The sequence below is a fragment of the Cherax quadricarinatus genome, chromosome 29 (genome assembly GCF_038502225.1).
Source record: "Cherax quadricarinatus isolate ZL_2023a chromosome 29, ASM3850222v1, whole genome shotgun sequence".
Taxonomy (NCBI): Eukaryota; Metazoa; Arthropoda; class Malacostraca; order Decapoda; family Parastacidae; genus Cherax; species Cherax quadricarinatus.
In genome coordinates, this window is record NC_091320.1 from 15,349,787 (window position 1) to 15,375,959 (window position 26,173).

The following is a 26,173-nucleotide window of genomic DNA, read 5'->3' on the forward strand; positions in this document are numbered from 1 at the left end:
GACCTCCCTGGCAACCCAAGCTGAGTTCTCAATACTACTCTATCCACTATGCATTTAAACCGATTCTCCAAAATTTTGGCAAACAGCTTATAATCTGTGCATAACAACGATATTGTCCAGTAGTTCCTAAGTGTATGTTGCCCCTTACCCTTCGGTACCAATGCTACTACAGCTGTTGCCTGCTTCTCTCCCAACTCTCTCCTCTCCTTCATTAAATTTAATAACCTAACAAAAAAAAAACCCCTCATTAGCTCCCAATGCTGTAGATAAAACTTTGCCGGGAGTCCATCGATTCCCGGAGCTTTGCCCGTACGCATTTCACTTAAAGCCTTCCATGTTTCTCCCTCAGTTATTTCCCCTCCCAATGCTTCCCTATCACTGTTTCCCAACAGACATATCACATTCTCACACACATGTTTTAAAACCCCAGCTCCTACCCCATCCCTTTGCAAATACTTTCCATACCACTCATCTGCAAACACTCCCATTCCATCTGTGGTGTGTATAACCTGACCCACTCTATACCCACCTACTGACTCATGAACCTCCAACCATGGAATAGCTGGTGCCTGCTGACGTTGCTTTTGCCTACGCAAAACACACAACGAAGGCTTATCGCCCCATAACACCTCTTCCACACCTGCCATTACCCTCACCACTTGGAACCTCTCACCTTGGAGCTCACACAGCCTCCCCTTAAGTGCCAGTATGTCATCCATAGGATAAATACCCACCACCACCCCTCTCGCATAACAACCCCTTAACCTATCCTCCAAATAGTTGGCCAGCCCATATTTTAAAGAATTAATTTGTTTCCCTTCCCTCACGTAATATTGCCTAATTTGTTCTTTAGCCACACCATCCTCCATGTTACCACATCCTCCACCCCATGTGCCTCCACACTTAACCCCTCCCACAGTGTTGTAAATCCCTCAAACCCCTCCTCATCTCCTAACACACTTGTATTTAACTTCCAATAACCCCTAGAGATACCCGCCAGTGACTCCCATCCCACCTCTGCCATGACCGCCCTATGATCCGAACAAGCTACCTCTATTGTGCGGAAAAACTTTACCAAGACCCCTTGAGAAATGTACAACCTATTTAACCTAGCCGCATAACCCCTCCTCATGAAAGTGTGCTCTATCTCCCACACTCCCCCACCAACTGCATCCCTCAACTGAATATCCCTCAAGAGGTCTCGTAAGGCTGCCGACATGTGCCCCGCCCCTTTTGGTTCCACATCAGCCCTCCTGATAACACACTTCCAATCCCCACCAACGATGGCCACTGCAGGTAAACCACGTAAGAAGAAAACTAGGTTATCACAAACAAATTCCTGCTTTACTTTCACATCATTCTCAGCTGGTGCATACACACTTACAAAGGTTACCCTCTGCCCCATCCACCACCCATCCACATGCAACACCCTCCCCCCTCCCCCTCCCCCCTCACTTCTTATCAACACAAACGGGCTCACCTCCCTGATCAATATACCCACACCAACTTTCAGATGTGCAGATGGCAGAGTCATGACCTGAAACCCCACCACCTCCAGCTCTCTTCCCTCCTTGAAATTGTGTTCTTGCAGGAACACTACATCCACCCTATATTTACACAGAAACATTACGAAACCATTCCTTCTTCACACTATTACATAGTCCATTTACGTTACAGTCATACACCTAAGGCCTCTTTATAGTTTCCAACCCTTCCTCCTCTCTCCATTCATCCCAGGGCCTCCTGCCCCAGAGCCAGCACAGAGCTTCACACCATCAACCCCCCCCCCTTTCTTGCAATGCCTCTTATCCTGACTACCTCGACAGTACTCTTCCTTCCTCCCAGACCTCTGTGCCGGCGTCAGAACATCATCTGAGTCTGACGCCGCCACTCTCTTCCTCGTGATGCCCTCCACTTCCATGTTGTCTTCTGAGGTTCCCTCACAATGAACCTCAACCTCCACCACGCCCCGTTCCATGGCACATGGTGACATCTCACACTTACTACTTGGCCGTTATCCCTGCTATGGTTTTTATCATCACATTCCTCCACAGGCAATGCCGTGCCTCTCACCAGCTCAGGAACAACATCCTCTGCAGGCGGCGTCAATGTCCTCAACACTTCCTGAAGCTCTTCCTCGAGATCCTGTACCTCCTCCTGCACTTGCACTTCTGCACTTTTCTCCTGCCTAGTAACAGTTCCTGTTATGTCACAGCTTGCCTCACACACACCAGTCTCTTTTATGGGATCCTCTACCACTTCACTCCACAAGCGCCCAAGCCCTTGCTTTCGCGTGGGGCTCTCAACAACAGCTACCACACTGGTAACTGGTGCTTCACCAGTTTGTGCAGGCACCCTCCTCAGCTTCACACACGCTGCCACCATATGGTTGTATGCCCCACATAACCTGCACGTACGTCTCTGTCTGGCGTACGATACCATAACTTGCATCTGGAAGTCCTCCAAAACGATGTAAGACGGTATGGGATGTCTCAGAGTCATCTTGAGGGAAAAGGTTCCCTCCAGACGGCCCATGTAAGCACCAGCCGTCCACTTGCCCTGTTGTGTCAGATGTACGGTCCCATATGCCTCGAAAACACTCCTGATGTCAGCCTCATCTGTCTCAAATGGGACCTTACGAATCTTAACCCACGTAAAGTGGCGAGATACGTCGATCAAACGCACCTTCACAGCTGGAGTAGCATCAAGACTCAGGTCTTGGAATCTCATCACCAAAGACTCGTACACGAACATGGAATTCAGGTTGATGAAGATTCTGTATGCCCCATTCAGGGCAACACCATACACCTCATCATCCTGGATACCGTACGTCTCCCTAATGATGGTCGGGAGTAACACCTGTGCTGAAGAGGGGAAAATTGCCCCATGAAGCAGCTCTATACCGATGGTATTTACGTGCCTCCTCACACTCAGTACCATGTTGGTACAAGGTAGCTCGCCTGAAAACAGCAGAGGGGTGCAGAGCACAACCTCACTCTACTGTGGTCAGGCAGCGAATCATGATCCCCAAATTAGTTACTATATACCACACTAATGATATTACAATGTTCTATCTTATGAAAAACTTGGTGACCTTACTTCAGGCCACGTTTACAACATATATAATGGCTCTAATACCACCATCAAAAAAATTCACATGATACACTTTCAATACCTAGTGGTGCAGACCAACTGTCACATCAATATCATGTGGATGGAGTGACCCACCACTCCATCATTTGGATGGAGTGACCCACCACTCCATCATGTGGATGGAGTGACCCACCACTCCATCATGTATTTACATTTCATTACAATTCCCAACTAAAAAAAATATACCAAAATGCATGAATAGTATTTTAAGAAACACTAAATTCGTCCATCTGCTATGTTATGAACTAAGCCATAACAAAGTAATACACGCTGGAGACGATGTTGATTTGCACCTGAGTGTTGTTTCAACACAATAGCACCAAACCCAGGGAGTTTTATTATCTCCGAGAACATTACTTTCACACCAAACACAACCAATTACACACGTTTACCTCCACTCACGCCCATCCACCCATCACCTCACACAATGTCCCACTCGAACACACAACATTCATACAACTTAGATAATGGGCAGCTCACGCCCGAACATACGGATGGCCAACATCAAAACGTTGAACATTACACAAAAAGCCATAATGCAAGACATGTTATACATATTTATATAGTATCTGTAAGACTTATACACAGAACAATAATACAACTCGGATCATTCTTAATTACACAGAATCCATGATACAGCTGCCCTATACATCGACCACTGAAAAACAACAACGTGTCCATAGTATGATACAAGCAAAATAGAATGTACAATTCTCATTCATCTCTAAGACTCTACAGTAAAAGAAAAAAAATCAGTATAGCTGTGGTTGTAAGACACCCCCCAAAATGCCCTACATGTAACACACGACATACTATAACACTTTATTAGCCATATCTGGACATATTTTCAGCATGTAACGTGTCGTGATAAACCTCCTAATTATATAACAAGGCCATGAATTATACAATCCAAAACAAAAGAAAAACCTTGCACACTAATAGAAGGTATGTTTTCACCCTACCATAATCGCATACACCCCACCCCATCCATTCACTCTTTCGCGAAAAACCTTCGAACACTCACACCATCACCACCTTAACCCTTGAAAAACCGACTACGAAAGGAAACCAGTCACCTACATTGTTATCCCTATGCCAATTGAAGGAGACAGATGACCATATGGTCACGGTAGGTCTCCGGAAAACAAACTCCCCACTGTCCCCCATAAATAATTTTATTCCTACCAACAGTCCTGTATATACCCGCCGCTATTGCCTTAATCCGAATTCCGCCCCCCAGCATCCCTCATTCCCCAAGAAATATACAGAAAATCCACTACTACATACATGATCGCCCTTTTCATCTCCCTTGGGACTCCTCTCACTTCAAACGTTAAAGCTTGAAGGGTCGAAACATTACCCCCACACATCAGACGAAAAACCCTCACCAACCACGACCTTACCTCCCTCAATGCCTCACAAAAATAAACTGCATGAAATGTCGTTTCCATTTCACCACACTGATTGCAGTATGGTTTCCTCACCAAGCCCATTAAACTCAAAACTGATTTCAACACTAAGATCCCCATCATGAATCTGTATACTAACTCCTTTACCCTCGGCATCAACCTAAGCTTCTGGAAGCCTTCCCATATCATCCCCCAATCATACAAGGGGAAAACCGATACACCTTGTAGGATCTCCAGCTTCCTACTCATCGACACCAAATGCCTCACTTTAAGTTGTGCGACCTCCAGAACCAGTAACAAAACCCTCAGCATATCTTCACAATCAATTAACTCCTTGCCACCCTACCATTTACACACATCACCCATCACCTTCCCCACACTAACCCCTCTTTCCCCTCCAACCCTGACGAATCTCTGCTTTACATTCAGGGCTTTCACTCTCGGCCCCAATGCCAAAAGGCCCACACCCCCGCTGTGTACATAGGACATTACTACCTCCTTACTTAACCATGCTCTCCCAAAACCCCAGATATAATGTAATACCCGATGCTGGATCTCATGTACGTCTTGTGTCCTCAAAGTCACCTTTCTAGAAGGCACAAAAAAACTGCAAATGGATATACAGTAAACAAAGGCTTCCAGTGGGCAGTAGAAACTAATGTGATTTTCAATGGGGATAAACTTCAATTGTTCAGATATGAAAAAGAATGAGTAACTAAAAAAGAACTGTATAGGAAACCCAGATGAGTCACACCCACTGAACGAAAAAGGAAATGTAATAGACCTGGAGTTTACCTGGAGAGAGTTCCGGGGGTCAACGCCCCCGCTGCCCGGTCTGTGACCAGGCCTCCTGGTGGATCAGAGCCCGATCAACCAGGCTGTTACTGTTGGCTGCACGCAAACCAACGTACGAGCCACAGCCCGGCTGGTCAGGAACCGACTTTAGGTGCTTGTCCAGTGCCAGCTTGAAGACTGCCAGGGGTCTGTTGGTAATCCCCCTTATGTATGCTGGGAGGCAGTTGAACAGTCTTGGGCCCCTGACACTTATTGTATGGTCTCTTAACGTGCTAGTGACACCCCTGTTTTTCATTGGGGGGATGTTGCATCATCTGCCAAGTCTTTTGCTTTCGTAGTGAGTGATTTTCGTGTGCAAGTTCGGTACTAGTCCCTCTAGGATTTTCCAGGTGTATATAATCATGTATCTCTCCTGCCTGTGTTCCAGGGAATACAGGTTTAGGAACCTCAAGCGCTCCCAGTAATTGAGGTGTTTTATCTTCGTTATGCGCACTATGAAGGTTCTCTGTACATTTTCTAGGTCAGCAATTTCACCTGCCTTGAAAGGTGCTGTTAGTGTGCAGCAATATTCCAGCCTAGATAGAACAAGTGACCTGAAGAGTGTCATCATGGGCTTGGCCTCCCTAGTTTTGAAGGTTCTCATTATCCATCCTGTCATTTTTCTAGCAGATGCGATTGATACAATGTTATGGTCCTTGAAGGTGAGATCCTCCGACATGATCACTCCCAGGTCTTTGACGTTGGTGTTTTGCTCTATTTTGTGGCCAGAATTTGTTTTGTACTCTGATGAAGATTTAATTTCCTCGTGTTTACCATATCTGAGTAATTGAAATTTCTCATCGTTGAACTCCATATTGTTTTCTGCAGCCCACTGAAAGATTTGGTTGATGTCCGCCTGGAGCCTTGCAGTGTCTGCAATGGAAGACACTGTCATGCAGATTCGGGTGTCATCTGCAAAGGAAGACATGGTGGTGTGGCTGACATCCTTGTCTATGTCAGATATGAGGATGAGGAACAAGATGGGAGCGAGTACTGTGCCTTGTGGAACAGAGCTTTTCACCGTAGCTGCCTCGGACTTTACTCTGTTGACTACTACTCTCTGTGTTCTGTTAGTGAGGAAATTATAGATCCATCGACCGACTTTTCCTGTTATTCCTTTAGCACGCATTTTGTGCGCTATTACGCCATGGTCACACTTGTCGAAGGCTTTTGCAAAGTCTGTATATATTACATCTGCATTCTTTTTGTCTTCTAGTGCATTTAGGACCTTGTCGTAGTGATCCAATAGTTGAGACAGACAGGAGCGACCTGTTCTAAACCCATGTTGCCCTGGGTTGTGTAACTGATGGGTTTCTAGATGGGTGGTGATCTTGCTTCTTAGGACCCTTTCAAAGATTTTTATGATATGGGATGTTAGTGCTATCGGTCTGTAGTTCTTTGCTGTTGCTTTACTGCCCCCTTTGTGGAGTGGGGCTATGTCTGTTGTTTTTAGTAACTGTGGGACGACCCCCGTGTCCATGCTCCCTCTCCATAGGATGGTAAAGGCTCGTGATAGGGGCTTCTTGCAGTTCTTGATGAACACGGAGTTCTATGAGTCTGGCCCTGGGGCAGAGTGCATGGGCATGTCATTTATCGCCTGTTCGAAGTCATTTGGCGTCAGGATAACATCGGATAGGCTTGTGTTAACCAAATTCTGTGGCTCTCTCATAAAAAATTCATTTTGATCTTCGACTCTCAGTCTGGTTAGCGGCTTGCTAAAAACTGAGTCACATTGGGACTTGAGTAACTCACTCATTTCCTTGCTGTCATCTGTGTAGGACCCATCTTGTTTAAGTAGGGGCCCAATACTGGACGTTGTTCTCAACTTTGATTTGGCATAGGAGAAGAAATACTTTGGGTTTCTTTCAATTTCATTTATGGCTTTTAGCTCTTCCCGCGATTCCTGACTCCTATAAGATTCCTTTAGCTTAAGTTCGATGCTTGCTATTTCTCTGACCAGTGTCTCCCTACGCATTTCAGATATATTGACCTCTTTTAGCCGCTCTGTTATTCTTTTCCATCGCCTGTAAAGGGAGCACCTGTCTCTTTCTATTTTACATCTACTCCTCCTTTTTCTTAGAGGAATAAGCCTTGTGCATACATTGAGTGCCACCAAGTTAATCTGTTCTAGGCATAAGTTGGGGTCTGTGTTGCTTAGTATATCTTCCCAGCTTATATCGGTTAGGACTTGGTTTACTTGGTCCCACTTTATGTTTTCGTTATTGAAGTTGAATTTGGTGAATGCACCCTCGTGACTAATCTCATTATGTCGGTCTGGGGCTCCGCACATACATGTCTGAACCTCAATTATGTTGTGATCTGAGTATATTGTTTTTGATATGGTGACATTTCTTATCAGATCATCATTGTTAGTGAAGATGAGGTCTAGTGTATTCTCCAGTCTAGTAGGCTCTATTATTTGCTGGTTTAAATTGAATTTTGTGCAGAGATTTAAAAGCTCGTGAGAGTGTGAGTTTTCATCAGAGCTGCCTCCTGGTGTTATTACTGCAACAATATTATTTGCTATATTCCTCCATTTTAGGTGCCTTAAGTTGAAATCCCCCAGGAGCAAGATGTTGGGTACAGGAGCTGGAAGATTTTCCAGACAGTGGTCAATTTTTAACAGCTGTTCCTGGAATTGCTGGGATGTTGCATCCGGAGGCTTGTAGACTACCACAATGACTAGGTTTTGGTTCTCGATCTTTACTGCTAAAACTTCCACTACATCATTTGAGGCATTAAGCAGTTCTGTGCAAACAAGTGATTCTGCAATGTACAGGCCAACCCCCCCCCCCCTTTTGCCTGTTCACTCTGTCACATCTGTATAGGTTGTAACCTGGGATCCATATTTCGTTGTCCAAGTGATCCTTTATGTGGGTCTCAGTGAAAGCCGCGAACATTGCCTTTGCCTCTGCAAGCAGTCAACGGATGAAAGGTATTTTGTTGTTTGTTGCTGGCTTTAGACCCTGTATATTTGCAAAGAAGAATGTCATCGGACTGGTGGTATTGTTGGTGCTGGGGGGGGGATTTTTTTCCGGCATTAGTATCTGTATCTGTTGGTTTGGAGTGGAGGCCATCGACTGTGGTTCCACTCCAGGAATGACTGGATTTGGTGTACTATTTCTGCCATTTCCTGCCAGTTTTTTTTCCTTCCTGGCACTAAAAAACCTCTCCCTCTTGAGTGGCTGTGGTTACCCAGGTTTTCCCATGGCCTGGATGTTTTGTATCTTTTTGTCCCCTTTAGATGGTGTGCCTGGCAATTTAAGTTATAGCACAATTTTTCCTGTACTGAAGAGGTACACATTTCAGGGTGAAAAAGCTTACAGGAAGGGAGTTTGCATTTTCCTGTTGTCATATGGGCATGGCATTTTCTAGGGTGGTCATAGTTGCACATCCCATCTGTTTTTTCCAGATTTCCCATGTCTGCAGATACCAAGTGCATAGTATGTGAACAGGCTTGGTTTCCATTTGCCTTGGGTTTCTGTGACTGTATTCCCTGTTGGTGCATGTTTACCTGTCTTATTCCTATCCTCCCTAGCACCAACAATGGAGCTCCCACCAGTTGTTTTTGGTAATATATTCTCACTATTGCTAGTGGAGTCCTCTTGTTTGCTATTTCCTGTGGTATTTCTAGTTTGCAATATTGGTTTTATATTATCTTTGACTACACTTGTTTCCCCACTACGGCTCCTGTCCCCTATGAGGTCATTTATATGTATTCCTTCCTGCGTATAATTCTCGACTACCTGGACAAAATCTCCAGCTTCACCATTACTGTCTCCCAGGACAGCACCTCCAGCTTCACCATTACTGTCTCCCAGGACAGCACCACCAGCTTCACCATTACTGTCTCCCAGGACAGCACCTCCAGCTTCACCATTACTGTCTCCCAGGACAGCACTATGAGCCTTACATTTACTGACTACCAGGACATCACCTCCAGCCTTACAGTTTCTGACTACATGGCCAGTATCAAGGGGAGTACCATTCAGCCCAGACTTTTTATGTTCCCATCTGTTGTAGAAAGCTTCCAGGTTTTCTATGAAAGCAGCTTTGATGTTATCCTCTTTTAATACCCTTGTGATTTTAGTCCACAGATTTATCTCATTTGGGCATACCCAAAAACACTTCCCTGTTTTAATACTGCTTGTAGCTAGTTCTTGGATATCTGCACAAGGGGCGTGACACCAATTTCCACAAAAATGACAATTTATCCATGTGGAAGCCCGTTTGTTTTATTGACTGCAGACTGCACAGAGCTTCATAATGATTTGAATGGTTGATTTACTGTAATTCTACTAGCAACCTCTTGAATACTCTATTAATAACCTCCTTAAATGAAGCTCTAGCTATTTGTATTTCTATTTCTAACTGTACTTGTATATTGGACAGCTTACCGTGAACGTTTCTGATTTATATTTATTGTTTGTGTTTGATAAGGGCGCCTACAACCCCATCCGTTTACAGTCTGCTTTATTGTCCAACGAATCCGTTTGAAACCGGTCAAGGGTTCGGACCAGTCAAGGGTTCGGACCAGTCAAGGGTTCGGACCAGTCGAGGGTTCGGAACCAGTCTGATCTGATCAGTGGGTCACTTATTTAAAACATACTGGTCGGTGATTTGGGCTAACACATGAAGGATCTACTGAAAATTATCTACCCGAGTAATATGTGATTTGATTGATACAAAAGTATAACTTGCATGTTGAAGAGCCGGTGATTTCTGGCAGCTCCTACAATGACGAACGGTCGAGCCTCAACCCTTGTTTATCAATCGCTGTATCTAGCTTTTCTAGTTTTTTTTCGTCTCCACCACAATAAATGCTATATTATCACTATAGTTGACTGGTGGAAATTTTGGAGGAAGGACGCTTTTTCTGTAGTAATAATTGCTTCTCGTTGTGTATATTGCGACCGCTGGTAACTACAGGTTATATGAAATTCACAGTATACGTCTGGTATTTCAAGAAAAAAGAAACTAATGAAAGTCACTCCACTTCACTAAGTACCATTATAATACTGGTTAGTTGCTACTACAACACTGTATTCTGCTATTCACTGGTATCACTAGATTATATGCGAGTACACTAGCAGGCCAGGAAGATTATTAAAACAGCTGACCTTTGTGGTAAGTTTCTGGCGACTTCTGGCACCTGCCTCTATAGGCTTATCACTTCATTTACAAATTCACCTGTTTTCAAATGACACTTTAGCCTTTATCATCTATATACTAGGGAGCCACTGTAGTATACACTATACACTGTGTATACACAATGTTATCAGGGAGACTTTCTTTCCTCTGACAAAGAAAAGTTCTATTATTATTATTTTGCACACGGGACACAGGCCTATGATTCCCCTCTGGCAGTAAACTCTGCTAGGTAGTGCACACTAATTCTCCTTTTTTGACTCAGTATATAATGTTTTCCGCCAAAGATTGGTTCCAGGCGCTAGAGGAGACCTGGGTAAAATAATGTCAGCTGACTTTTATTTTAAAGAACACAATAATACAAAGCTGTAAACATCAAGAAAATGACAAGATGCATAATGAGAACTTTCAAAATATTGCCAATAGTAGTATTATTCAAATCGCTGGTACTCAGTGTTAATAACTGTTCAAGGCAGAGGTGTAAAAAAAAATACAGCATGTATTTACTGCTCACATAGAGCCAAAAAATTAAAAGCACTTAAACTACTGGAGACGCCGCCGAGGACCGGTAATGTACTCTCTGGAAAGTAGGCAAGAGAGATACATGATGATATATACATGAACATATTTGAGGGCCTCACTACCATAATACTGCACACTACCGTAATACTGTAATGGAGAAAGATTAAAGAGGAAGAGTAAAATAAACTCAGTGAAAGCCTGGGAAGCTACAGGTACAATAAGCGGGCACTGTGTCAACATCCGTGGACCCAGATTATTCGACCTACTACCGTCAGATATCAGAAATAATGGTGGAACAAGTATGGAAGTATTCAAGAGAAAACTGAACCACTACACCTGCCAAGTGCCAGATCAACCAAGCTGTCAAAGTTATGTGAGCTGGCTGGCCACCAACAGCAACAGCCTAATTGACCAAATAGTTAAACAGGGAGCCTAGTTTGGTCGAGAGAGTAGGAAATTTCTCGAACAAGACAGCTAAATTACAGGTTTAGTATGTAAAGAAGGATGTTGTGCTGAGAGGGGTGGGTCATTATTCCCCAAAGTTACATGAATTGTTACGTGAAATTTGTTGGAAAGATGTGAGCTGTAGGACTGTGGTGGCAGCAACACACACGTGATGATACATTATGGAGCAAGGTTAGACAGGAGTTAAGTCACACCGTCCATCAACGGCCATGTAGTATAAATCGTACCAGTTGCATTCGGTTTCACACTGCATCACAAGGGCGGTGTTCCATAGAGCTAAATTAAATTAATCGTATTTTATTAATGTACCATTTTATAAAAAAAATTGTTTGTTTAATCGAATACCTGTGTGAAAATTTGTCTGGACTGCCTCCAAGTGGGTCGCCTACCCTGGCAAGCTCTGTTGACACCGAGCTCTGAGGTCAGTAACTCAAACTCACAAGTGGCTTATAGGACAGATTTTCACAAATGATTGATGTTGCAAGAAACTCGCCTGCATGCACATATAAAGGACTAACTTACTTGGTGTTGCAGCATATATCATGATCTTCAACCTCCCTAAGCTTAGCCCTTTTGGACTTCCCCTCAGAAACCACGTGCAACCGGGAGCATTAATTCTGGGCATGCACTGCCAGTTGCATACAGGCCTACAGTTCAACTCACTCACAATTTTTCCCCAGACACTGGCCAGAAATCCTAAGAGAAAGTGGAGGTTTTGTCTTACTGTGTGGGCCTGATGGAGGAGGTCATCTACGGTACATCGAGGTGCCTCTACCAGATTTCCCCAGATCTCAAATGTGAAGACACGTGGGGGGCGCCATCTGCTGATCACGGCACATGTTGTCCAGGTGATGTCTGGTCAAAGAAGAATGAGCTGATCCCTTCCAGACCCGTGCCTCGTCATTCAAACTAGGGCTGCCAGTTCTCCCTAGCTAACTTAACCTAGTGTTTGCCTACATTATCGGCCTATTACTGCCTATGTTAAGGTCTTAGGTCTACATTATTATTATCTACAGTTGCCTCAATAATCCTAATATTAGTGTACTAACGATAAAACTACCTACTTCTTCCCTGAAGGGTAAATCTATAAATTAATAAGTACCTTCCAACCATCAACCAATCCGGGAGAGAATGTGTTTTTGTTTTTGGGTGGGTGTAAGGGCCACCCAGCTCAGCCATTCTATTACGGCCATGCTGGGACCCCTTTGTATGCCGTAATGCCTCAAATGACGTAGTGGAAGTTTTAGCAGTAAAGGTCGAGAACCAAAACCTAGTCATTGTGGTAGTCTACAAGCCTCCGGATGCAACACCCCAGCAATTCCAGGAACAGCTGTTAAAAATTGACCACTGTCTGGAAAATCTTCCAGCTCCTGCACCCAACATCTTGCTCCTGGGGGATTTCAACTTAAGGCACCTAAAATGGAGGAATACAGTGGACCCCCGCATAACGATGGCATCACATAACGATTATTTCGCATACCGCTTACTTTAATTGCAAAAATTTTGCCTCACATACCGCTTAAAAACCCGCTTACCGATTTTCTTCCGAGACGCGCTCACATGTTCCGCCGGTGGCATTGTTTACCAGCCAGCCTCCGCGGTAACATCCAAGCATACAATCGGAATATTTCGTATTATTACAGTGTTTTTGGTGCTGTTTCTGGAAAATAAGTGACCATGGGCCCCAAGAAAGCTTCTAGTGCCAACCCTGTGGTAAAAAGGGTGAGAATTAGTATGGAAATTAAGAAAGATTTTGAAGGGTTTGGGGCTAACCCTGAGAAGCCTATGCCAGTTGTGGAATCCATTGTGCCTACTTCAAAAATTAAGGAAATGTGTGCACAGTGGGTTGAACTGCAAACCTTTATGGATGAAAATCACCCTGACACAGCTGTTGCAAGCCGTGCTGGTGACTATTTCAATGACAATGTTGTGGCCCATTTTAGACAAATCGTAAAGGAACGGGAGGTACAGAGCTCTATGGACAGATTTGTTGTGCGACAGAGGTCCAGTGACTCTCAAGCTGGTCCTAGTGGCATTAAAAGAAGAAGGGAAGTAACCCCGGAAAAGGACTTGCTACCTCAAGTCCTAATGGAAGGGGATTCCCCTTCTAAACAGTAAGAAGATAATGCTCTCCCCTCCTCCCATCCCATCAATCATCACCAGATCTTCAATAAAAGTAAGTGTCATGTAAGTGTGCATGCCTTTTTCAGTTTGTGTGTATTAAAATTAACATTTCATGTGGTAAAAAAAAATTTTTTTCATACTTTTGGGTGTCTTGCACGGATTAATTTTATTTCCATTATTTCTTATGGGGAAAATTCATTCACATAACGATTATTTCGCATAACAATTACCCCTCTTGCACGGATTAAAATCGTTAACCGGGGGTCCACTGTATAGCAAATAATATTGTTGCAGTAATAACACCAGGAGGCAGCTCTGATGAAAACTCACACTCACATGAGCTTTTAAATCTCTGCACAAAATTCAATTTAAACCAGCAAATAATAGAGCCTACTAGACTGGAGAATACACTAGACCTCATATTCACTAACAATGATGATCTGATAAGAAATGTCACCATATCAAAAACAATATACTCAGATCACAACATAATTGAGGTTCAGACATGTATGCGAGGAGCCCCAGACCGACAAAATGAGACTAGTCACGAGGGAGCATTCACCAAATTCAACTTCAATAACAAAAACATAAAGTGGGACCAAGTAAACCAAGTCCTAACCGATATAAGCTGGGAAGATATACTAAGCAACACAGACCCAAACTTATGCCTAGAACAGATTAACTCGGTGGCACTCGATGTATGCACAAGGCTTATTCCTCTAAGAAAAAGGAGGAGTAGATGTAAAATAGAAAGAGACAGGCGCTCCCTTTACAGGCGATGGAAAAGAATAACAGAGCGGCTAAAAGAGGTCAATATATCTGAAATGCGCAGGGAGACACTGGTCAGAGAAATAGCAAGCATCGAACTTAAGCTAAAAGAATCCTTTAGGAGTCAGGAATCGCGGGAAGAACTAAAAGCTATAAATGAAATCGAAAGAAACCCAAAGTATTTCTTCTCCTATGCCAAATCAAAATCGAGAACAACGCCCAGTATTGGGCCCCTACTTAAACAAGATGGGTCCTACACAGATGACAGTGAGCTACTCAAGTCCCAATATGACTCAGCTTTTAGCAAGCCGCTAACCAGACTGAGAGTCGAAGATCAAAATGAATTTTTTATGAGAGAGCCACAAAATTTGATTAACACAAGCCTATCCGATGTTATCCTGAAGCCAAATGACTTCGAACAGGCGATAAATGACATGCCCATGCACTCTGCCCCAGGGCCAGACTCATGGAACTCTGTGTTCATCAAGAACTGCAAGAAGCCCCTATCACGAGCCTTTTCCATCCTATGGAGAGGGAGCATGGACACGGGGGTCGTCCCTCAGTTACTAAAAACAACAGACATAGCCCCACTCCACAAAGGGGGCAGTAAAGCAACAGCAAAGAACTACAGACCAATAGCACTAACATCCCATATCATAAAAATCTTTGAAAGGGTCCTAAGAAGCAAGATCACCACCCATCTAGAAACCCATCAGTTACACAACCCAGGGCAACATGGGTTTAGAACAGGTCGCTCCTGTCTGTCTCAACTACTGAATCACTACGACAAGGTCCTAAATGCACTAGAAGACAAAAAGAATGCAGATGTAATATATACAGACTTTGCAAAAGCCTTCGACAAGTGTGACCATGGCGTAATAGCGCACAAAATGCGCGCTAAAGGAATAACAGGAAAAGTCGGTCGATGGATCTATAATTTCCTCACTAACAGAACACAGAGAGTAGTCGTCAACAGAGTAAAGTCCGAGGCAGCTACGGTGAAAAGCTCTGTTCCACAAGGCACAGTACTAGCTCCCATCTTGTTCCTCATCCTCATATCCGACATAGACAAGGATGTCAGCCACAGCACCGTGTCTTCCTTTGCAGATGACACCCGAATCTGCATGACAGTGTCTTCCATTGCAGACACTGCAAGGCTCCAGGCGGACATCAACCAAATCTTTCAGTGGGCTGCAGAAAACAATATCAAGTTCAACGATGAGAAATTTCAATTACTCAGATATGGTAAACATGAGGAAATTAAATCTTCATCAGAGTACAAAACAAATTCTGGCCACAAAATAGAGCGAAACACCAACGTCAAAGACCTGGGAGTGATTATGTCGGAGGATCTCACCTTCAAGGACCATAACATTGTATCAATCGCATCTGCTAGAAAAATGACAGGATGGATAATGAGAACCTTCAAAACTAGGGAGGCCAAGCCCATGATGACACTCTTCAGGTCACTTGTTCTATCTAGGCTGGAATATTGCTGCACTCTAACAGCACCTTTCAAGGCAGGTGAAATTGCCGACCTAGAAAATGTACAGAGAACTTTCACGGCGCGCATAACGGAGATAAAACACCTCAATTACTGGGAGCGCTTGAGGTTTCTAAACCTGTATTCCCTGGAATGCAGGAGGGAGAGATACATGATTATATACACCTGGAAAATCCTAGAGGGACTAGTACCGAACTTGCACACGAAAATCACTCACTACGAAAGCAAAAGACTTGGCAGACGATGCACCATCCCCCCAATGAAAAGCAGGGGTGTCACTAGCACGTTAAGAGACCATACAATAAGTGTCAGGGGCCCGAGACTGTTCAACTGCCTCCCAGCACACATAAGGGGGATTACCAACAGACCCCTGGCAGTCTTCAAGCTGGCACTGGACAAGCACCTAAAGTCAGTTCCTGATCAGCCGGGCTGTGGCTCGTACGTTGGTTTGCGTGCAGCCAGCAGCAACAGCCTGGTTGATCAGGCGCTGATCCACCAGGAGGCCTGGTCACAGACCGGGCCGCGGGGGCGTTGACCCCCGAAACTCTCTCCAGGTAAACTCCAGGTATCTGTCCTGTGGAACTTTAGGGACCAAATAAATTTCCACAACCTGGGTTCATGGTGGACAAAAACGCAGATTCAGCAGATGGTGGGTGATAAGTAACAACATGACCAGTGATGAAGACGCTATGTTAGTGCAACACACTGACGAAACCTCTTTATAACATGAATATAATAATAATAATCCTTATACAAATATACACTTTGTATACTACACTATGAAATAATATGCGCAGAATTTCTGGAAAAACAGACTCAGATTAAGATTACATAAAACTAAGGGACGATACAGTGTTTTTTATATTTATTTCTTTTGTCAATGGTTCTAGGGCAGCATAATAAGAGGAGGCAAGAGGTTCAACTCATTGAGGTTTGGGGCATTAAATTATGAGGACCAGCTGTGTTAAAGTTACTGGGGAAAGAGATTAGGACAGCGGAGATTACTGTGGATTTTGGGCTTTTGATCTAAGGTTTGCACAGTGAGCGGTAGGAAGTGGTACATGTACAGTGTGCAGCAGATGGGGATGTAACTGGCTGATAAGGCTTCTGCATTCATTCTTAGGTCACCTAGGAGATTCAGTGCAGGTCAGGCACTGGAAATAATTGAAGCCTTGGGATGAACAAGGGCAGTGGTTTGATAGGTTCTCGGGTAGGGAGTGGTGAGGGTGGGGCTGTGTTTTAGGTCTTTACAGGGAGAGTTTGTTACAGACATTGATCGGGAAACGTCGGGAGGAACTATCAACGGCCGACCAGCGAATTTCAGAACGTTGGGTTTGGTTAGTACTTGGATGGGTGACCGCCTAGGAACACCAAATGCTGTTGGCATTCAGTTTCAAGGACCCCAGTGGACATAAGTCACTTTGACTTTTTTGGGGTTATCCTAGGTAATTTGTACATATGTTACCAGGTATAATCTTTGTACTTATGTGTACCTGTGGCTAAATAAATTTACTAAGGAATAAGAGATTTGTCGTGCAATGTCAACAATGAAAACTGAAAATACAGGGGAAAGTGATGGATATCAGTTGGGAGTTTTATATCTGGCAACGCTGGTTCGGACTTCCATCCAGACAACTGAGTGTACCGGAAATTTACGAAGGTAAGATTATCACTACAGTCAATGTGCGAGGTTTGTTGGTTAGTTAATGTTTAACACTTGTCGATTACACAAAAGATGAATTTCTTGTTATCTGCGAGGGCAGTATCCACCACATATAAAAAAAAAGATGATCGACCACCAGATATGGTCGTCAGATAACACTGATAAGATAAGAATGGAAGGGAACTGTAGCAAGCCTACACCAAGCGGGTCCATCTCAAATTCAACCCTTCTCACTCTCATATTTTGAAGGTACCCAAGATTTTTCAGCTTCCTAACTTCATTGCTACTGAGTGACACATTTTGTATATTTTTCCAACTACTTTCCTGTATCACGTAGCATTTTTACGATGCCTTACAGGTTTCCAAAATTTTGCTTAATATCTTTATTATGCGCCCCATACCCATCCTGTGGGCGGTAGTCAAAACATTACTGAAGGACATAATGTGTCCAGGGACTGGACTGCAAAGTTTTGATGGCTGAACAAATTATAATAGTAATGAACTATTTACAAGTTTATATCTGGTCATAGTCGTAATGAATTATTTAAGCAGACATGAATTACATCACACACAGGTAAAAAAAAAAGTGGTAATACTTTATTCATAGTAAGCAAAGTCAGGGTATTTCTCCAGAATGGTCTGTAATATACCACTGTGGATAAAATACTTTGCCGTTTCTTGAACATTTCTGAGTGAGTTGTCTCTGTATTCATTAATTTTATCGCCCTCCAGTACATAATGACGCAGGGTGTGACAATAGTTCATCTGGCAAAGTTTACATTTCGTTTGGTCTACATCTGGTGGTGGTGATTAACCTGCCAAAGGTATATGAAACCACAGCCGGAGCCGAGTGGTAGTGACATCCAAGAGTCGGCTTATTTTCTTGGATTCACCATAGACATGTGGATTCTCCGCCATAATGAATGATAATAGATGGACTGACTGGTGTTATTCTCTCCCAGTCTTAAGTCAGAAAAGTTCAGTTGAAGTTCTTTTCGTATTATTGTTCTCAAACTGCTGACAGACCAACATTGTAATCTACTCCCTCTCTGAAGGCATATAATTCAGCTAATTCATCAGTTCTACCATGCATCTGAAGACCAATGTGAGATGGAAGGTGTACTCCGACACCACTGTCTACAATCCTACCATATCCATGTCTGGCTGTTGACACGCATGCAGCATAAAAACCATTTATCTAATATATGCAAAATACATCATTTTCACAATTTTAACATTAACACCATACTCGGGATGAAAACCTGTCGCAACTCTAAGTACTCTCAGCCTTTCTTTGTATTAGCGACAAAAAACTTTTTACAATAAGTCCATGTAATGGTACCTGTATCTAGTTACATATTCTAGTCGAGAACCATCATGCAACTGGATCCTGCGGACTGCGCCTCTATATCGAGGACACCTGTTAATTTTCTCAGCAGAGATAATCAAGTCCAGGTCCTGACACGAGGCTAGTACGTACATGGTTAAGAATCTTTTGGTAGTTGGAAAATCCGGTGGTGTGAACTTTATATTATCAGCAAAGCTAATCATTTAGTTTTCCCATAAACTGTATTAGACACGAATAACAAAAGAAGTCGAGGGTGGCGTCCCTGACCACTTTATTTGTTGTATTCTTTTAATAAAAATCAAACATTCTAATGCAGCGTGGAAGGTTATCAACATATGATGTTTCCACCTTATCAGTACACATACACACTACCGTTCCACCTACAAGTTATACTTTAATTTCTGAAATTATTATGCTTTACAGTTTCCTTTTCTTCACGTAATAGCAATCAATTGCGTGAATATGACTATTCGGCAATATAGTATTTAACTTCATTTTGAGGTGTTGAGTAAACTGGATGTTTGTCCCGGTCCTGGCTCGCAGCGGCGGCTACCACAGTTCAAAACAGCAGCAGCAACGATAATAGTTTGTTAGGTTTAAAGACGATTGACTGCACTTGGATCACGACCTAGAAAATGTACAGAGAACCTTCACGGCGCGCATAACGGAGATAAAACACCTCAATTACTAGGGAGCGCTTGAGGTTCCTAAACTTGTATTCCCTGGAATGCAGGCAGGAGAGATACATGATTATATACACCTGGAAAATCCTAGAGGGACTAGTACCGAACTTGCACACGAAAATCACTCACTACGAAAGCAAAAGACTTGGCAGACGATGCAACATCCCCCCAATGAAAAGCAGGGGTGTCACTAGCACGTTAAGAGACCATACAATAAGTGTCAGGGGCCCGAGACTGTTCAACTGCCTCCCAGCATACATAAGGGGGATTACCATAGACCCCTGACAGTCTTCAAGCTGGCACTGGACAAGCACCTAAAGTCGGTACCTGACCAGCCGGGCTGTGGCTCGTACGTTGGTTTCCGTGCAGCCAGCAGTAACAGCCTGGTTGATCAGGCTCTGATCCACCAGGAGGCCTGGTCACAGACCGGGCCGCGGGGGCGTTGACTCCCGGAACTCTCTCCAGGTAAACTCTCCAGGTAAGAACATAAGAACATAAGAACGAAGGAACACTGCAGAAGGCCTACTGGCCCATGCGAGGCAGGTCCAAGTCCCTACCGGCTTAAGCCAATGCACCCAACCTAGTCAGGTCAGGTCACATTGACTTAAGGGAGGAACACGGCAACCGACCTGTTAGCACAAGCTATCAGGTCCAACTCACACCCACCCACATCTACTCAATCTTAGGAAATAAATATCTGGTATATTTACACTGAGATATACAGTGTATATACTGAAACACCTGGTGAATGTTTACAGGGGTAAAAATGATGTGTGTTACCATCACTTCATTATACATTGATACAAGTATAAAGAATTTCCTGCATGAGGTACAGTTGGAAGGAAAGCTGGGGGGAAACAATAAATGAAAGGATGGAATACATGACCACAAAATGCAAGGAGGCAGAGGAGAGGTTCATACCCAGGAGCAACAGAAACAATAAGAAGACCAAAATGAGCCCATGGTTCATCCATAGGTGTACAGTTGCAAAACTAAGCGCACTAGAGAATGGAAAAAGTATAGAAAACAAAGGACCCAGGAAAATAAGGAGTGTAACCGAAGAGCCAGAAATGAATATGCATGGATAAGGAAGGAGGCCCAACGGCAATATGAAAATGATATAGCATCAAAACCAAGTTTGACCCAAAGCTGTTATACAGACACATCAGAAGGAAAACAGCAATCAAGGATCAGGTAATCAGACTGAGGAACGCAGGAGGGAAGATCACAAGAAACAACAAAGAAGTATGTGAAAAGCTCAATACGAGATTCAAGGAAGTATTTTCAGTGGAGACAGAAAGATGGAAGGGTACACCAACAAGTACTGGACACATTACATACAACAAAGGAGGAGGTGAAGAGGCTGTTTAATGAGATAGATACCTCAAAGGCTGTGGAACCAGTTAACATCTCTCCGTGGGTCCTGAGAGAGGGAGTAGAGGCATTATGTATGCCACTAACAACAATCTTCAACACTTCTATCAAAACAGGGCAACCACCTGAAATGTAGAAGACAGCAAATGTAGTCCCAGTCTTTAAGAAAGGAGACAGGCAGGTGACAGACCAGGGTCACTGATATGCATAGTATGCCAAATCATGGAGAAACTTATCAAGAGAAGGGTGGTGGAGCATCTAGAAAGAATGAGCTTATAACTAACACGATAGCCATCATGGTTTCAGGGAAGGGAAATCTTGTGTCACAAACCTACTGAAGTTTTAAGACAAGGTGATGGAAGTAAGACAAGAGAGAGTGGGGTTGGTAGAGTGCATTTTCTTGGACTGCAAGAAGACTTTCGACACACTTCTGCACAAGCTAGAGGATCAGGCAGGTATAACAGGAGAGGCACTTCAGTGGTAGGAAGGCAACAACTAGTCATGGTACCTGATAAGGTTTCAGAGTGGGCGTTTGTGACGAGCGGGATTCCACAGGGGTCAGTCCTACAGTCAGTGCCGTTTCTGGTATATGGGAACAAAAGGCACAATACTGTGACAGGAACAATACACAAATAACCCCCACATAGGAGAAAGGAGCTTACGACGACGTTTCAGTCTGACTTGTTCCAAGTCGGAACGAAACGTCATCGTAAGCAGGTTATTTGTGTATTCTGGTATTTGTGAATAACATGATGGAAAGGATAGATACAGAGGTGTCCCTGTTTGCAGACGATGTGAAGCTAATGCGAAGAATTCGAGTGGATGAGGATCAGGTGGGACTCCAAAGGAATCCGGACAGGCTGCAGGCCTGGTCCAACAACTGGCCCCTGGAGCTCAACCCCACCAAGTGCAAAGTCATGAAGATCGAGGAAGGGCAAAGAAGACTACAAACCTCACTCAAGGAAAAGGATCTTGGGTGTGTATATTACCGAGCACATCTGAGGCGCACATCAACCAAATAACTGCTGCAGCATATGAACGATTAGCAAACCTCAGAAAAACATTTTCAGATCACAGTAAGGAGTTATTCTGTGTATGCCCTGTACGTCAGGCCCATACTGGAGTATGCAGCTGCAGTTTGGAACCCACACCTAACCAAGCACGTCGTCAGTACTCAGTGGTCAGTCGTCAGTACTCAGTGGTCAGTCGTCAGTACTCAGTGGTCAGTCGTCACGTGAGGTCACAGACCCTGAGCTGCTTTGGGGATTAGTGTGGACGGTTACAAAGCATGGCTTGCTTCTGCAGTGTTTTAAAAATTGAGGTTGGAGAGTTGAAGGAGGAGGTCTTGCTTCTCCAGGAGGAGATTAGGAGGCTGAAGGTCCACCTCAATGGGTCTGGGAGAGAGTGTGAGGTGGCTGGAGTTGTGGGGAATGAGGCTTCTAGCAGTGAGGTGCAGTCTGTCTCTCACTGTGAGGAGGCTGTAGTTGGGGAGGTAGCAACGGCTACCAGCAGTGAGGTGCAGTCCAGCACCTGCTACAAGTGGCGAGTGGTTCACAGTAATGGAAGGCGCATCAGAGTAAGGAAAGTTAAGAGTGAAGATCTGAAGGTAGGAAATCGCTTCTCTGTTCTTCAGGATGAATGTACTTCAGTGGCCAGTGAAGGTAAGGGTACTACTGCCCCTGCTAATGGAGGTAAGCGCATTCTTGTGGTTGGAGACTCTCAGGTAAGATACATTGACCGTGCTTTTTGTAATAGGAATAAGAAGATGAGAGATAGAGTGTGCTTCCCTGGAGCTGGTGTTGGGGACATTGTCAACAGGCTGGATAATATCATGTCAGGTAATGGGAACAAGCCCATTATCTGTCTCAGTGCTGGTGGAAATGATATTGGGAAGGGTAGGAGAGAAGAGCTGCTAGATAAGTACAGGTCAGCTATAGATTTCATTAAGTCTAAGGGAGGGATCCCAATCATATGTAGCATCTTGCCTAGAAGGGGAGTCGGAAATGAATGGTTGTCTAGGGCAATTGGTGTAAATTGCTGGCTAGACAGATACTGCAAGGAACTTGCAATCCCATTCATTGACAACTGGAACAACTTTTATGGCAAACATGATATGTATGCAAGGGATGGGGTACATCTCTCTGGGGCTGGGGTGGTAGCACTTGCAGACTCGATTGAGAAGGCCATTGGTGAAATGCCTATGATTTTAAACTGATGGAAGATAGAGGTATGGGTGTGTGTGGGAAACAAGCAGGTTGCAACACTTGGGTTGGAAACAGTAAATGTATAAAAGGCATTCAGCATGAAGTTATCAATAAAGACAATAGATCAGGTCAGCAAACAAAGGGGGACAGCAGAGGGCAGCAAGGGACTAGCTCCCTTAAGGTTTACTATACTAATAGCAGGAGTGTAAGAAATAAGATAGATGAGCTAAGATTAATTGCAAGTGCAGGAAACATAGATATTATTGCTATAACAGAGACCTGGCTCAATCTGAAAGATAGAGAGATGCCCTCTGAATGTCACATACAAGGCTATAAATTATTCCACACTGACAGGGTCAACAGGAAAGGTGGTGGAGTAGCGATGTATATCAGAGACAATTTAAATTGTTGTGTTAGACAAGATATTAAATTAGAAGCGTCAGCCACTGAATCTGTTTGGTTACAGCTTCTCGAGGGCCGAGAAAAACTAATTTTGGGTGTGATTTACAGGGCCCCAAATCTTGATAGGGAGTGCAGTAAACTTCTATGGGACGAAATTCGTAAGGCATCTACATACGAAAATGTTGTGCTAATGGGAGATTTCAACTATAGACAGATTGACTGGAGCAATTTGACAGGAAATTTAGAGTCAGGTGACTTTCTTGATACGATCCAGGATTGTTTTTTAAAACAGTTTGTGACAGAGCCAACTAGGGGAAATAACCTCCTTGACTTGGTTCTTGCCAGTAGGGAAACACTAATTAATAATCTTGAGGTTAATGATGAGCTTGGGGAAAGTGATCACAAATCACTCAGTTTTAATATATCATGGAATTCCCCTAATAATGGCAATCAAGTCTCCGTCCCTGACTTTCGCTTGGCTGATTTCATAGGACTGAAAAATTACTTAGGTGGGCTGAACTGGAATGACCTGACTAAGGGTCAGGTAGGTGGTGATGGTTGCCGATATGATGCTTTCCAGGGCATAGTTCTAGCTGCTCAGTCAAATTATGTTCCAAATAGGGAAATCAGATCAAACAAAAATGATCCTAAATGGATGAACAATAGATTAAAATATCTGATTGGTCAAAAGAGAGGCATATATAGGCAAATCAAAAGAGGAGAGGGGCAATTGAGAAATCGATATATTCAGTTAAAGAGAGAAATAAAAAAGGGAATTAGAAAAGCAAAAAGAGATTATGAGGTTAAAGTTGCAAGAGAATCGAAGACTAACCCAAAAGGATTCTTTCAGGTATACAGAAGTAAGATCAGGGACAAGATAGGCCCACTCAAAAGTTCCTCGGGTCAGCTCACTGACAGTGATAAGGAAATGTGTAGAATTTTTAACACATACTTCCTCTCAGTTTTTACACAGGAGGATACCAGCGATATTCCAGTAATGATAAATTATATAGAACAGGACGATAATAAACTGTGCACTATTAGGGTCACAAGTGACATGGTCCTTAGGCAAATAGATAAATTAAAACCTAACAAATCCCCAGGCCCTGATGAACTGTATGCAAGGGTTCTAAAGGAATGTAAAGAGGAGCTTAGCACACCTTTGGCTAATCTTTTCAACATATCACTACAAACTGGCATGGTGCCAGATAAGTGGAAAATGGCAAATGTGATACCTATTTTCAAAACAGGTGACAGGTCCTTAGCTTCGAACTATAGACCAATAAGCCTAACCTCCATAGTGGGAAAATTTATGGAATCAATAATTGCCGAGGCAGTTCGTAGCCACCTTGAAAAGCATAAATTAATCAACGAATCTCAGCATGGTTTTACAAAGGGGCGTTCCTGCCTTACGAATTTATTAACTTTTTTCACTAAGGTATTTGAGGAGGTAGATCATGGTAATGAATATGATATTGTGTATATGGACTTCAGTAAGGCTTTTGACAGGGTCCCACATCAGAGACTATTGAGGAAAATTAAAGCACATGGAATAGGAGGAGAGATTTTTTCCTGGATAGAGGCATGGTTGACAAATAGGCAGCAGAGAGTTTGCATAAATGGGGAGAAATCAGAGTGGGGAAGCGTCACGAGCGGTGTTCCACAGGGGTCAGTGTTGGGCCCCCTGCTGTTCACAATCTACATAAACGACATAGATGAGGGCATAAAGAGCGACATCGGCAAGTTTGCCGATGACACCAAAATAGGCCGTCGAATTCATTCTGACGAGGACATTCGAGCACTCCAGGAAGATTTGAATAGACTGATGCAGTGGTCGGAGAAGTGGCAGATGCAGTTTAATATAGACAAATGCAAAGTTCTAAATGTTGGACAGGACAATAACCATGCCACATATAAACTAAATAATGTAGATCTTAATATTACGGATTGCGAAAAAGATTTAGGAGTTCTGGTTAGCAGTAATCTGAAACCAAGACAACAGTGCATAAGTGTTCGCAATAAAGCTAATAGAATCCTTGGCTTCATAACAAGAAGCATAAATAATAGGAGTCCTCAGGTTGTTCTTCAACTCTATACATCCTTGGTTAGGCCTCATTTAGATTATGCTGCACAGTTTTGGTCACCGTATTACAGAATGGATATAAATTCTCTGGAAAATGTACAAAGGAGGATGACAAAGTTGATCCCATGTATCAGAAACCTTCCCTATGAGGATAGACTAAGGGCCCTGAAACTGCACTCTCTAGAAAGACGTAGAATTAGGGGGGATATGATTGAGGTGTATAAATGGAAGACAGGAATAAATAAAGGGGATGTAAATAGTGTGCTGAAAATATCTAGCCTAGACAGGACTCGCAGCAATGGTTTTAAGTTGGAAAAATTCAGATTCAGGAAGGATATAGGAAAGTACTGGTTTGGTAATAGAGTTGTGGATGAGTGGAACAAACTCCCAAGTACCGTTATAGAGGCCAGAACGTTGTGTAGCTTTAAAAATAGGTTGGATAAATACATGAGTAGATGTGGGTGGGTGTGAGTTAGACCTGATAGCTTG